Here is a 15,882-nt window from a genome sequence, read left to right as displayed (position 1 = left end):
GCCGCGCCCATAAAACTCTACCATCTACTCATAAGAGTAACAGCAATGTCGCCGATCCTGTTACGGTCGTATTGTAACAGCAACAACATGTATCGATTTTAAAAGTGTCAGTTCCAGCGCCTCGCAAAGCTACCCTTCTGCGATCGTTTGTTCTCAAGGTCAGGATTTCTTGCCACTCCGAGGAAGAGAAAACTACAGCCAGCCTTGGGGCAGAGAGATGGGGACGGGTAACACGGCACTGGCACATGTGCACCGCGGGTTGTTTCCACCCGGTTTCGAACCGGGGACCTTTCACGTGTGAGGCGAACGTGATAGCCACTACACTACGGAAACCGCCCCGTCCTGGTGTTTCGAATGGCTCCCATCGAAGCCGGCTGGTAAAACACACACAGGCGTTTCCCGTGGGCCAGCCTGTGAGATAAAGGTTTCTATTTTCACTGACCTATTTTGCATTGCTCAAGGGCACATCAGGACACTTTGGAAACTCTTTCAAAGGAAGAACGCCCTGAGCTATGACAAGACTAACACTTACCCCAACAAGGTGATGCTCAATGGCTTGTTCAAACAGCTGCTGCTCGTCTTGTGCCACCATCAGACAATCACAGAGCTATTGTGCCTTCTACACCTTACGGTAGCTACAAATCTAACTACTGCTTTACTTTAACAATAATAATGACGGCGACCACGACGACAACAAGAACAACAAGAAAAACAAGAACAACAACAACAACAAGAACAAGAACAACAACATCATCATCAGATTTTAATTAAAAGTGGCTACACCAGTGTTAACAATTTCAACCTGTCGACGGACGGACGCTCTGAGTGCACCGATTTCGGGACACTTCGGAAACTCTTTCAAAGGCAGGACGCCCTGCGCTCAGACAGTGCCTGCACTTAACCCAACAAGGTGATGCTGAATGGCTTGTTCAAACGGCTGGTGGTCTTCCGTCACCACCAGACTATCAGAGCTATACTGCGCCTTCAACTACATAAGAGTAACTGCAATGTCGCCGATCCTGCTACGGTCGAATTGTAACAGCAACAACATGTATCGATTTTAAAAGTGTCAGTTCCAGCGCCTCGCAAAGCTACCCTTCTGCGATCGTTTGTTCTCAAGGTCAGGATTTCTTGACACTCAGAGGAAGAGAAAACGACAGCCACCCTTGGGGCAGAGAGATGGGGGACGGGTAACACGGCACTGGCACGCGTGCACCGCGGGTTGTTTCCACCCGGTTTCGAACCGGGGACCTTACGCGTGTGAAGCGAACGTGATAGCCACTACACTACGCAAACCAACCCGTCCTGGTGTTTCGAATAACTCCTATCGAAGCCGGCTGGTAAAACGTACACAGGCGTTTCCCGTGGGCCAGCCTGTGAGATAAAGGTTTCTATTTTCACTGACCTATTTTGCATTGCTCAAGGGCACATCAGGACACTTTGGAAACTCTTTCAATGGAAGAACGCCCTGAGCAATGACAAGACTTACACTTACCCCAACAAGGTGATGCTCAATGGCATGTTCAAACAGCTGCTGCTCGTCTTGTGCCACCATCAGACAATCACAGAGCTATTGTGCCTTCTGCACCTTACGGTAGCAACAAATCTAACTACTGCTTTACTTTAACATTAGTAATGACGGCGACTACGACGACAACAAGAACAACAACAAGAACAACAACATCATCATCATCATTATCATCAGATTTTAATTAAAAGTGGCTACACCAGCGTTTACAATTTCAACCTGTCGACGGACGGACGCTGTGAGTGCACCGATTTCGGGCACTCCAATGAAGAAAAGCTACCCACCGCCTCCGGGGAACCACGAGGGCAAACAGGACGAAAAGGGCCGGCCCACAGCAGGCTGTTTCCGCCCGGTTTCGAACCGGGGACCTTTCGCGTGTTAAGCGAACGTGATAACCGCTACAATACGGAAACTGACACCGCCGCGTCTTGCTTCAAACGGTTACCGTTGAAGCCTGCTGGTAGAACGGGCTCAGGCATTTCAGGTCGGCTAGACTGTGAGATGGCGTCTGAAGTGCCGTGAAAGGATGCCATTTTCACAGACCTGTTTGGCATTGCTAAAGGGCACATCAGGACACTTCGGAAACTCATTCAAAGGCAGGACGCCCTGCGCTCTGACAGTGCCTGCACTTAGCCCAACAAGGTGATGCTGAATGGCTTGTTCAAACGGCTGGTGGTCTTCCGTCACCACCAGACTATCAGAGCTATACTGCGCCTTCAACTACATAAGAGTAACAGCAATGTCGCCGATCCTGCTACGGTCGTATAGTAACAGCAACAACATGTATCGATTTTAAAAGTGTCAGTTCCAGCGCCTCGCAAAGCTACCCTTTTGCGATCATTTCTTCTCAAGGTCAGGATTTCTTGCCACTCCGAGGAAGAGAAAACGACGGCCGGCCTTGGGGCAGGGAGATGAGGACGGGTAACACGGTACTGGCACGCGTGCACCGCGGGTTGTTTCCGCCCGGTTTCGAACCGGGGACCATTCGCGTGTGAGGCGAATGTGATAGCCACTACACTACGGAAACCAACCCATCCTGGCGTTTCGAATGGCTCCCATTGAAGTAGGCTGGTAAAACGCGCACAGGCATTTCCTGTGGGCCAGCCTGTGAGATAAAGGTTTCTATTTTCACTGACCTATTTTGCATTGCTCAAGGGCACATCAGGACACTTTGGAAACTCTTTCAAAGGAAGAACGCCCTGAGCTATGACAAGACTTACACTTACCCCAACAAGGTGATGCTCAATGGCTTGTTCAAACAGCTGCTGCTCGTCTTTTGCCACCATCAGACATTCACAGAGCTATTGTGCCTTCTACACCTTACGGTAGCAACAAATCTAACTACTGCTTTACTTTAACAATAATAATGACGGCGACCACGACGACAACAAGAACAACAAGAACAACAACAAAAACAACAGCAACAAAAGAACAAGAACAACAACATCATCATCATCATCATCAGATTTTAATTAAAAGTGCCTACACCAGCACTTACAATTTCAACCTGTCGACGGACGGACGCTGTGAGTGCACCGATTTCGGGCACTCCAACGAAGAAAAACCACCCACCGCCTCCGGGGAACCACGAGGGCAAGCAGGATGAAAAGGACCGGCCCACAGCAGGCTGTTTCCGCCCGGTTTCGAACCAGGGACCTTTCGCGCGTTAGGCAAACGTGATAACCGTTACACTACGGAAACTGACACCGCTGCCTCTTGCTTCGAACGGTTACCGTTGAAGCCTGCTGGTAAAACGTGCTCAGGCGTTTCAGGTCGGCTTGGCTATGAGATGGCGTCTGAAGTGCCGCGAAAGGATGCCATTTTCACTGACCTGTTTGGCATTGCAAAAGGGCACATCAGGACACTTCGGAAACTCTTTCAAAGGCAGGACGCCCTGCGCTCTGACAGTGCCTGCACTTAACCCAACAAGGTGATGCTGAATGGCTTGTTCAAACGGCTGGTGGTCTTCCGTCACCACCAGACTATCAGAGCTATACTGCGCCTTCAACTACATAAGAGTAGATAGTAGGGTTTTTTGGGCGCGGCCTATTTTGTTATGACGTATGCCCTAAGCTTATTAATATTCCTAAGTCATAATTGGGGGGCGTGATTTTAGGTAGAGTTATTTCCTTAATTATTCCTACGTCATATCCGTCAGAAAGTGTACACCCATAAAACCCTGAACAACAAGGCCACCCATAAATACCCCCACCCCTCTGAAGGCAACGCCCCGAAACTCTCCTCTCTATTTAAGAACCCGCGCTTCTTTTAGGCAATACCTCTTTAATTCTCAGCTTCTGAAACATCCCGCTTCTTCAACATGTCCAGCGACATCAACATGAAACCCCGCAAGAAACAATCCCGGGCAAGGGTTCCTGTACTCACCAATTTGAAGATTGAACGCTCCTGGGTGTTGTTCTGCGGGGCTCGACAGGGTTACCGCTTTAAAAGGGATCCCGGCTATGTTGGAGTGGAGCTTTTTGCTTTGGGAGAGAAGGAGGGTACGTTGGAACCTTTTGAGACGGTAATTGAATACTCTTATGAGGACTGGTTGAAGGTGATGGCCTGGAAATATCTGGGGCTTGTGGATAAGACTCTAGAAGGCTTGCAAGAGGGTCCAAGAGAATGCGAAATGGAGTCTCCGACTCAGGGTTTTGAAAGGTGTGAATGGGAAAGCTTGCAGAACTACGGTAGAGTGGTGAAGAGTCTATCTCTAACTACAGATCGTAAGATTTTGTTTAGCAGTACCCTGATTACAAACCCTATTGAAAGGGGTGTGGAGGATCCAGAAAAACAGGTTACTGAAATTATGTTTGACGCCGTGGACTGGCCGTTCTTGAAAGAGGTCATAAACTGTATAAATGATGGTTTTGACATCTTGACCAAATGTTCGCAACTGGATTTGGTTAGAAGGAGAATATGCTGGATTATGGATTATATATCCCCCTTGAATGACGACGACGATGATAAAACAGACGACGTGTGGGGTTTTGAAGGGGGGTCTGACGGCTCAGGGGCTACTCTCTTCTAAGAGGGCGGTGTGTCGTGACGTAGTGAAGAGATAGGATAAAAGGCACAACAATTCATTCATGGTTTAAAATTAAAGAGAATGTCTTACCCGAAAGCTGCGGACGTCGACAGGCTCTACAGGCCTCTTCAAACCCGGGATCACCCCTGGTTCTATTCCCCAGATTTTGTATACACTCCGGAACCCTCTGACTGCGGTTACTCTCCAAGACCTCAGACCCCGGTCCCTCAGGATGAAACAACATGCGGTGCGATGGATGTCCAAATGAGTCTCGGGGATCCCCAGCCTCTGGAGCTCATGGAGGGCCTTGATTTTGCCGAACTGTCTACCGTCTGTGCGTCTCAGGAGGGGGTCAGTCCAATGGATGTAGAAACACCCCACAAACCACCAGGCGACCCAATGAGCATCGGACTGTCCCGGAGGCATGATGAAGACGCAGGATTTATGCCCGGGGTATGTGACCAAGTAAGCAGAGTGGTTAAAAGCACCCTGGTGTATATTCTGAGTGCTCTCATCGACCGAGCTCTGAAAGAAGTCTGTCGGGGGTGTGAAGTGAATCACCCCAGTCAGTTGAGACACAGTTGTTTGTTTGAACCAGACCGTTACTATTTCCTGTTCTATTTCAACGTGTTTTACAGAAGACTCAACAAACCGTGGCTGAAACCGGCACTAATCAAGGCGCTGTCTTACTCCCACATACATGTCACTGCGGGACAAGTCCAGAAAATCATAGATGAGATTTTGCTGGAGCTGAAAAAGGAGCCGTTTATAATAGAGAAACTTGGGCAGCTGCTCAATGACCTGGATGAGCCGAGTAGAAAAACCGCTGGCAAGCTAAAAGCTTATTTCTTCCGTAAAGAAGTTAAAGCTGGGGGCAGCGACGAAGAATTCGACATCTACGCCACTGATTCAGACTCTGACCTGAACTAAGGGACTTTGAACATGGGGAATGTTCTGGACTGCTTCTGCAACTGGTTCTGTCATCAACACTCTGCAGCTAACCTGAGAGCGCTATTACACCATGTGCTTGACAGAAAAGTAGCCAACGCGAGCCTTTTCTCTACAGATTTAACCATCGATGAGGATCAACTTTCAAACCTGGAAAAGTTAATGGCTGCTGTAACAAAGACCGGGGGGTACGAACACTGGGATGAAGCGCTCAAGGGGGCCAAGAATGATATTAGGCCATTTCATCAACATCTGTATGACCTTTTACTGAGCATGTTTAATACACCTCTGTTTACTTTTAAAATAGGTCATATTGTTGTTTTATTTACATATGTAACTGAGGTGTGTGCCTACAAGATAAAGAAACAGGTATATTTGTTGATATAGATCAAGTAACCAATCATCTGATTTCTTTTTGTCTGGACCGTAGAAAAAATTGTTGTGTATGTTATACTTTTCTCAAATGTCTAAAAAGGGGTATCTGCTCTCCTGAAGTTGAATAAAAAACCTTGTATAAAAACTTTGCGCATAGTGTGGGTCTGTGTGGTTATTTGACAGAATGACTCGGCAAGCTCCCCAAATGCAGGAACTATACTACAACCCAGCCAAGATTGGGGGTTTGGCGGGTAAGAAGGGTTTTCAAAGAGGACTCGCTGAGGCCGGAGTGAAGGTTAATGTTGTGGTTGTTTCAGAATGGTTACGGGAACAAGACGCCTATACCTTTCATAAACCTCTCAGGATTAAGTTTAAAAGAAACCGCGTATATGCAACTGACATAGACTCACAATGGCAAATGGATCTAGTCGATATGTCAAATTTATCAAAACATAACAATGGTCACAAATTGATGTTGATGTGTATCGATGTGTAATCAAAATATGCCTGGGCTCGAATTCTACATAATAAAACAGGTTGGGCGGTGACAAGGGCCTTTGAGGATATATTGTCCCAGGGTCGATGTCCTAAAAAACTGCAGACTGATTAAGGAAAAGAGTTTCTCAACAGAGAATTTCAGAATCTACTGAAGAGACACAAAATACATCATTTCACCACCGGAAATGAGCTTAAAGCATCGGTAGTGGAGAGGTTTAACCGCACCATAAAGACCAAAATGTGGAGATATTTTACAGCGGTCAACACGTTCAAGTATTTTGATAAAGTTCAGGATTTTATTGATGCTTACAACCAAGGGTATCACACCAGTATTAAAATGAAGTCTATAGATGTTGATCAAAGTAATTCTTTTCAGGTCTATACAAAATTATACGGACCATTTATTAAGAAGGGAAAAACTACTTATAAGTTCAACATCGGTGATGTGGTTCGCGTTTCAAAGCTAAGGAGTACTTTTGCCAAAGGTTATGAACAAACATTTTCTGACGAATATTTTACAGTTACCGAACAGTTGGCTAGAGACCCCCCCGTGTACCGGTTAAAAGACTATGACGGGGAGGATATAGAAGGAACGTTTTACGAAGCCGAGTTACAAAAAATTATTGTGGGTAAAGACAGTGTATACAGAGTTGAAAAGATATTAGCTGAAAAAACCCAGAACCGGAAAAAATATGTGTTGGTGAAATGGCTTGGATGGCCTGAAAAGTTCAATAGTTGGGTCCCGGAACAACAGGTTTGCGATATTCAATCCTTATAACAACAAGCCCGCGGGTGTGTTGGGGGCATTACTTTCGATACTCAAGATGGAATCAGGAGGCTTCTACGTGACTCTACCCAGTAACGCCTCTCTCGATATATACCCTAAAAATGAAATATCCAGTTACACGGTACAATTTGGAAAATCTATAGATCTAAGGGGGTTGTGGGAAGTGGGGTTGGCGGAAATACAGTATCCTTACACTTGGGCTGTTTTACAAGATAAGGATGCCACCTTCGCCATTTTTGATGATGTTAAAAAGAGTCAATGGACATTCACGATACAAGGAGGTTATTATGACAATGTGGATAAAATATTAGATGAGATGCATAAACAGTTCTCAGAAGGCACCCCCAACATCAAGCTATATTACAACCCTATTAAAAACAGAGTGTACAAGGTGTTACCAGGTATTAGCATTCAAACCAGCGGCCAACTGGGGCGTATATTAGGGTTCTATTCTGACACAGAGAGCAGGTTCTCAGAAGTGGTGTGGCGGCTTTAACACTCTTTATGTGTATACGGATATCATAACCCACCAGAGGGTTGGGGATAGTTATGTCCCCCTTTTGAGAAATGTACTTATTAAAGGTAAAAGCAATGACATGGTCACAATTACTTATGACAAGCCACACTACGTACCAGTCTCAAAGACCCACTTTGACAACATCACGATCGAAGTAAAATCGGATCAGAATATCAACGTACCCTTCCGCTTCGGTAAAGTTAATGTCAAACTACATTTTCGACCCCTGAAACAGTGTGTACATTATTAAAATGGCTACCTCGAGGGGTTATGTAGATCCTAGCGCCTATGTGGATTATTACAAGATGCAAGATGGAACGGCTTGCCCGGTTTTGTAGGAGCCCCCACAATGTATGGCGCCGGTCTAGGAGGACTCTTTCGTGGTCTCTTTAGAATGGCCGTACCCCTGCTTAAGAGAGGCTTTGCTATAGCCAGACCCCACTTGAAATCAGCGGCTAAAAATATTGTTAGTGACGTGTTCACCAATGTTATGTACCGAGCAGCTAGCCATGAGCATCAGGAGGGTTCGGGTCTCATGGTAATGGCGAGGAGGGGGGGTAAAAGAAGAAACAGCATGTGTCCACCAGGGCGACGATGATCTGTGGCTAACAAAAAACGAAGAATCTCTCATTCTCCAACATATTGTGGAAACACTCGGAGAAGGAAGCAGCACAAGAAAAAACCTGCAAAAAGAAAGTCTCAAAGAAAGAAAAATAGAGCCTCAGGATACATCTTTTAAACATGTCTTTTGTCCACAGTCTATCGGAAGAATGCGTCAAATCAGAACTGGATCTGTTTACAGTTCCATACACTCAAACGAGTATAGATAAGATCATATATGTAGAGATTCCCCCTCTTTCTGCAATTTCAGACACGGCCCCTCTGGAGTTTTTTATAGCTGGCAATGGCGAGGATTATATTGATTTGAATAACACATTTATTTTAATGAACTGAAAAGTGACTGATTAGGATGGCGATGCAATCGAGAAGACGACCAACGCTGGGGTCATCAATTACCCGGTGGCCACCATGTTTTCACAGGTGGATGTGACCCTGGGAGATCGGCTCATTAGTCAAAGCAGCAATACTTACCCCTATAGAGCCATGATGGAGTGTAAACTTAATTATAGTAAGGAGACCCTAAGCAAACAGTACAGCCCCGGCCTTTTCTTCAAAGACATCCCGGAAGCTATGGACGACAAGGATCCAGAGGGACTCAATAAGGGTTTGCAAAAAAGAACGGCCTCTTCAACAGAAGGGAGGACCTTTGAGCTAATGGGGCATATCCATGCAGACATATTTTTCCAAGAAAAACTCATGCTCAACGGGGTAGACATTAAAATTAAAATGATCCGTAGTAAAAGTGCTTTTTGTCTGATGACCCCTGATACTGAAAAATATAAACTGACCATATTATCGGCCTCGCTGTTTGTGAAAAAAGTGTCCGTCTCCCCGGCGGTTAAACTAGGACACGCGCAGGCGTTAATGACGGCAAACGCCGAGTACCCGATCGAAAGAGTCTATATGAAAGTCCACAGTATCCCCGCAGGGACACGGGTGATGAACCAGGAAAATCTGTTTCTAGGACAGCTCCCAAAACAGGTTATTATAGGCCTCGTGGTTAATGATGCATTTACCGGGGTTTACAACAAGAACCCCTTTAACTTTAAAGATTATAATGCGGAATTTATAGCGTTGTACGTCGATGGTGTGCAGGTTCCATCCAGACCTTTTCAACCTGACTTTGAAAACGGCAATGCGGTTCGTGAATATTACAGTCTAGTACTGGCTACGGGTCGCCATCTCAAGGATCAAACTCTGCTGATCGATCGCCGGGAATACTGCAGCGGTTACACCCTGTACGGTTTCAACCTGACCCCTGACGAAGAGTGTGGACAACATTTTTCACTGATGAAGACGGGCAATATGCGTTTGGAGATGCGTTTCAAGCAGCCTCTACCACGCACTGTAAATATGGTCGTGTATGCTGTGTTTGACAACATTATTGAGGTGAATCAGAGAAGAAACGTTCTGTATGATTATTATTAAAATGAACACCAGAGAGCTCAACCACATCATGAATGCCCTGGCCGGCTCACGGAAACTGTTTAAAGGGTCAACGCCTGCGATCAGCTGCCTAAATTTAAGATCAAGAATTTACCTGCAATGTACATAATCAACACACACCCTAAAAACATGCCCGGAGAACATTGGCTGGCTATTTATCTAAGGGAGGACCACCGTGGTGAATTTTTTGATTCCTATGCAAACCCCCCGGATTTCAGACATTTCCCTCGGAAGATCAATAACTTTCTGCTCAACAACTGTCAAGAAACCATTTACAGCGGTCGTCAAGTACAAAGTCTTCAGACCTTCACTTGTGGTCAACACTGTGTGTTTTTCTTATATCATAGATCTAAAGGAAGGTCATACCCCGATATTATGGCCTTGTACAGTGAGGATTTAGGCCAAAATGATAAAAAAGTGGCAGAGTTTGTCAGGACACTGTGGACCCCCCCTTATAACACAATGACTTACGACCCTAGCCAGCCATGTATACAGATGGGGTGTTCTTGTGAGGATTTTAAAAGATGTCATGCGTGTTAAGGTGAAAAAATAATGAAAACAGCCTTTGAATCATTAGTTATAGTTTTTTTTCAATACAATTCTTATACAAAGCAGGGGTTATGTTATAAATAAATGTACAACATTTGAAAAAAAAAAAAAAAAAAAAAAAATTGTTTGTCGGGTCATTATTTACAGGGGAGACAAATAAAAACATGAGATTAATAAGCTTCCCAACGATGGATAGATCCTGAGGATGGTCGCTCAGCACGGTCAGAGTAATGAGATATCAGAGTCAGATCAGGCTCCACCTCTTTACACAGACGGATTTTTTGTAGCGTTTCCTGGTTAGGAACTGTGGATTGGGGCATGTTCAGACAGGCCATCGCCTGTAGGAAAGCATTCCAGCCTACAGGTCGGCGACTATCGGGTACCTTATTAGTGCTAGTGACACTCTTCAACAAATCAAACGTGTGAACCTTTGATCAGTTGTCCTTTAAAAACAAATTCACCCTGTTCATTCCAAGCCGTTACCCGCGGTTTCTGAACCATTTTGTGCAGGATATATTCTGCATGTCTTTTGCTTCTGGCCGGCATGTTTCTCAAAACATCCGTTACAACATCTCCCTCTGAACTCTCAACAGGTTCGGTCACCGCAACATCTTTATCAACCGTACCTCCCGCATCAGCCCCAGAACCATTTTCTTGAGAGGCCATGGTTAAAGTTAAAATGTTTTGATCTTTTTCACCCTGTCTAACCAGACGGAGGTAGCGCTGTAAAGTGTTGGTATACAACTGGGCTTTGGAATACTGATTTAAATCAGCCCTGGCCTGTATAGCTTTCATTTCAGAGTTCAGGTTGTTTTCGGCCGTTTGTCTAATGGGCTCTGGCCCGACAACATTTTTTCTCAGTTTCTCAAGCTGCTCCTGAGGGATCAAAAACATTTTCTGAGCATATTCCATTATTAACCCACTCTGGAAGCTAGAAGACTGGTTAGGAAAGGCACGGCTATGCTCAACAGCGGTCCTATAAAACCCCCGGTTTGATTAATCTTCTTTCTTTTTCTTTTAATAGAATACTTCTTATTAGCGATGATCTTGATAACCGCTTTTTGTTTTTTGAGTTTAGAATGTTGAGAAGGGGTTAGGGGTATATTACCGCGTAAGATGTTAAAAGCTATTTCACACAGGGTCTCGATCAAATCCGAGGGGGCCCCTGCCAGCACAGCTTTCCTATGGCGCGGGCTCCCCTCAGATAACATTTGCAAAAGCGGCAGATTTCTTTTAATCCGAACAGACATTCTTATTTATTTCCTTTTCTTTAGCACATACACTGCCGGCCAATCGGGCGGGCACAAACCTGTTCTGAGGCGAAAGTCTTCTGGGGTTTGTGCTTTTAAGTCCGCAATCAAGTACCCGTAGGGTTTTTTGGTGGCATCCTCAAATGCCTCCAAAAAGAACTTGGTCTGGTTAGGTTACATTTGACGAGCCACGACGGTGACCTGTAGTTTATCTCTGGGGTTTTTAAAAAGAATTATATAATTGGCATTTAAATTAATAGTGCGGCTTTTTTTACCTTGAAAAAATAGATTTTGAACTAAATAAATAATACTTAAATTCCTATGATGAGTGTACTTTGTGTAAGCTTTTTCCACTTCACTGTTGTCACCGGCCTGCTCCATCAGGTCATCAAGGATCACTAGATTAGTTTGACCGGGCGGGAACAAGTCATCGTCACACAACGAGGCGGGGAGACCTTGCACAAATTTCAGATTATTTTTTTTCGAAGCCAAATCATCGTAGAGAGGTTGCCAGCAAGAGTACCACACTATGTTGTCAAGAGCTTGGGACACGGTTGCGTCCACATCTTCTATGATGTTCTTTATAAGATAGCTCTTCCCCGAATTGGAGGGACCGGCTATAATACAGGAGAAAGGGTGTTGAAGTCTGTTATCAAAACCACCGCTTATATCCATAAGGCAGAGTGGTATAATCAGTCTTCAACACTCTTTTATTGTACACCACCCTGAACCGTTTGTTTAGTGATCTATTTTACAACGTGTACCCCTTTTTATTGCGATAGATCTGATTTCCGGCTGTAATAATCTCACGAGGAGGCGCGTCTTTCTCGGTTAAAAAACTTTCTACCAGGGTCGTCAGAGACTTGATGTTAATGAGCTTGATGTTACAGTGGTTCAGAGTGAAACCCTTAACTTTCATACAGGTCTTACCCGCAGCCGTTCTGTATGCGTAAGTCTTAGGACCCCCTGAAACAAACTCCACTATGTGGTCCTGAGGATCTAGTTCACTCGTTAACTCCCCAAGGTAGTCCCCGAGGGGAGGGACCCAATCCCCTGGCCTGGTGACAAAGATTACAGAGTCAGTATCTTGATAGAGCGTGCGTTCCTGCAACTGATCCATTAAGTTGTACAGTTCAAGCCGGGCGAAAGCCGTGGTAAAAACCGCTATGAAAACATTAACGTTCCCCTGTTTGGTGGGGAAATCTTTAGGGGCCCTCCACTGGACCTGTGCCACGTGGTCATTTAAGAATTGAAAGTGTGATACTGCATGTTGTTTGGAAAACATAAATTCTATAAACTGTTTAGGGGTTTTAATCAAGGTTGTGTTTAGACGGTAATTTCTTTCCCCAAACTTACCCCACAGACTGTTTAAAATCAGTTTGGACATTTGTCTCTTGGCGGGGTTTACAGTTATGTTCCCCGGCTCTAGACGGATCCCTTCCTTTTCAAAATATTGATGAACGTATCGCTCTTTGGCCGCGGAGTCAACACACCATGAGGGATAGCCCGATGCCTCCTGTTTCCCTTTCAGATGGGTCATAATGTAATCAGCAAAAAGAGTATCAGGTTTTTCAGAAAAATGCCAAACCTCATACACCTTACCGACTCTGTAACCTTTCTCCACCGCCTTGTCAAGCTCAATGCTACACCAGACACCCGTCAGCGCTCTCTCTTCATCACTGTGCAGACAAGAGGTAGTTTGATTTTCAGTTTCCACACACGTTCTACACAGAGGGAACATCAATTTTCCCGAACACCTGTAAGGCAACATGGGTAAGAACAGCTCGCGAGGAGGGTACATGGTGACTTTGATCAAACCAAAGAAATGTCCGATTTTGAGAAAGTCACGATAAACAATGGTTGGACGCCCCACCGGGTACATTTTGGTCTTGTTGACATAAGGGTACAGACTGGTGAAATCATAGTAATCTACTCTCTCACCCTCCTTTACCTCATAATGTAAACAGAGGGCGTTGGTACGACCCCCAAATAACGCATCCCGGGGCTCTAGACGTTCAGGAAAGTCCAAGGTTTCCATAAACCATTGTACCCCCGCATCCTGTTGCTTCAGGGTCGTCCACTCGTGTTCCCAAATCACCAGCACGTTCAAACCATAGGTGTTTTTTAAAGTTTCAATTCGTTCCTGGAAATCATAGTACATATCACCGCAGAGTTTTTGTGTTACGGGGTTAAAGGTGTTTGGGTCGAAGCACTGAGGACAGCCATGGTAAATACAACCAGCAAACTCATAAGCGGTACGCCGCCCGGACACGTCGCTAAAACCGTCTAAGTAGTAAGGCCCCATTTTGACTTTCCCTTGATTTAAAGCATGTCTGATGAAGATGTTATCCCGGGCACTCAGGTATTCCAGCCACTGTATGGAGACAGTCGAAAAGTTCTTTTGTCTAGCACGATAGTTGTCAGAAGTGGTGACCGCTATAGTGTTTTTCTGCAAGAAATTGGACCGATACATTTTCATGCAGAGAGACGCTATGGTCACACTTTGCAAAGGGTCGAGACCCGATGTGTTGATAACCTCGGCGCAGAAACGCACACAGGCTTCTTTAAGGATCACCACATCATTTTTACAATAAGCGGCCATCTCTTCTCGGTATTGTACCATTTAAAGAATTCGTCCCTCTCATGAGACATCATAGTATCAACCCCATAATAAGAGGCGGGCGGGTAGGACCCTCGATAATTTTGAGTGTCCTTAGTATTAAAAAAATGGCAGAACCAACCTTTCTTCTGAGCCTCAAAACCCAGAGCCTTAGGCAAAGCGCTCAATTTCATGGGGAGGAAATTTAACGAGTCTATGTAACGTTAGTTGAAAGCTTCGTCGGTGAAACACATGATCTTGCTACCCTGAGCTATTATTTTTGGGGTCACCCCATTTTCCACCAGATACTTCATCAAAATGTAAGAATCATAACCCTTAGCATTGTGGGCAATAAATGTGTAATTGAGGTATTTTGGACCGCGATACCGCGTAATGATTTCCCTGACACAACTCTCACCGCTAGCTGACCACTCACGATCCAACATGTCAATACAGTGTATATAATTAGCAACGTGGACCCCGTTTTCTTGCCGGCATTCAAAAGCAAAAAAGACATACCGGTTGTGCGGCGGCTCCTTTTTAACCGGCTGAATAAAGCACTGGTGTTCGGACCCCGGGGTTAAATCAGCATTACAGATCCTGCATCTCGGCTCCAGACATTTGTGTGGTTTAACCTCATGAAAACGGTACTGGAGGCAACACTGCGGGCAATATTTAGTTTGATCACAATAACTCAGTTTTTTAACCCCCTCAGCAGCGGCCCTCTGTACCTTATGCTCGGAAAAACAGAACGCAGAGAGACAAATCCTTAAGCAATCTTTTCATCGGATGGTAGGGGCCAAACCCTTACAACATTGGGGATTGAATCAGACGTTACAGTAACCGTCACAGCGGTGCTTAAGCTTATCATTGAAGGCCTTATAACAACAATGACAAACATACGAACAACCCAAAAAAGCCGTCAAACTCTTTATTCCAAAGTAATGACTATCACTTAGGAAGAGAAACAGTGTCTGTGTATGGGTTTCAGGATGTGTCTGAAATTTCACAAATACTTCCTTTACCTCACAACGGTACCACACAACAATTTTTAAAGACAACAACTCCTCAAACTTGGTGATGTCTGAAAAGGCAACCATCTGTTGAGAGTTTAAGCCGGCCCTCTGATGAAGCATTAAAGCCTCTTGCAGAGCTTGGGGTTCAGGCATGTCGGGGGTGAGTAATTTTATTAAACTGTAAGCAAAACAGAGCTTATTGTCCCCACTGGAACTCACCACTAATTGCCTGAGCTTGGTCCTAATTATGTCGTTCTTCAAGCATTTCGACAGTCTTCTAAGCACCCCACCCTCAGGGTTACGAACCACATTCATTACCAGAGACAGACTTTCATCAGCTATGATGGCTGTGTTACTTTGCAATAACGCTTCGATTTTAGCCAGACGTCTAAATTATCTCCACTCAGCATTACAGATAGGTTGCTAAACAAATCATCCCCTCTGAGTTCTAACTGTACAACATCTCGAGGTCTGACCCTTTCAGCAACCTGTTCAAGCATTTTCTGCAAGGCCTCGTATATGTTGACAAATATTTCTGCATAATTGTCACAATTTAAAAGTTCTGCAAAATTAAAACGCTGAATCATTTCAAAATTGTTATAGGCCGGTCTATCTATAATCACGGGATCACTGGTACTCTTGGACACATCATCATTTTGAACAAAGCCTTTACCCCCTACATTCTCACAGAGCATGTCCTCCACAGCCTTATCAGTCTCA

At 44.9% G+C, this 15,882-nt stretch overlaps 4 non-coding genes across 4 annotated transcripts; all 4 read right to left on the bottom strand.

Annotated features, from left to right (window-relative positions):
- Positions 1-260: 260 nt before the first annotated feature.
- trnav-cac (transfer RNA valine (anticodon CAC)) lies at positions 261-333 on the bottom strand. Its single transcript has one exon. It is a non-coding gene; the product is annotated as a tRNA-Val (tRNA).
- A 1,535-nt stretch (positions 334-1,868) lies between these two features.
- trnav-aac (transfer RNA valine (anticodon AAC)) lies at positions 1,869-1,941 on the bottom strand. Its single transcript has one exon. It is a non-coding gene; the product is annotated as a tRNA-Val (tRNA).
- Positions 1,942-2,482: 541 nt separating this feature from the next.
- Positions 2,483-2,555, bottom strand: trnav-cac (transfer RNA valine (anticodon CAC)). Its single transcript has one exon. It is a non-coding gene; the product is annotated as a tRNA-Val (tRNA).
- A 601-nt stretch (positions 2,556-3,156) lies between these two features.
- trnav-aac (transfer RNA valine (anticodon AAC)) lies at positions 3,157-3,229 on the bottom strand. Its single transcript has one exon. It is a non-coding gene; the product is annotated as a tRNA-Val (tRNA).
- Positions 3,230-15,882: the final 12,653 nt, after the last annotated feature.

Source organism: Amia ocellicauda (genome assembly GCF_036373705.1).
Source record: "Amia ocellicauda isolate fAmiCal2 chromosome 11 unlocalized genomic scaffold, fAmiCal2.hap1 SUPER_11_unloc_5, whole genome shotgun sequence".
NCBI lineage: Eukaryota > Metazoa > Chordata > Actinopteri > Amiiformes > Amiidae > Amia > Amia ocellicauda.
This window is presented reverse-complemented; position numbering and strand designations above follow the sequence as displayed.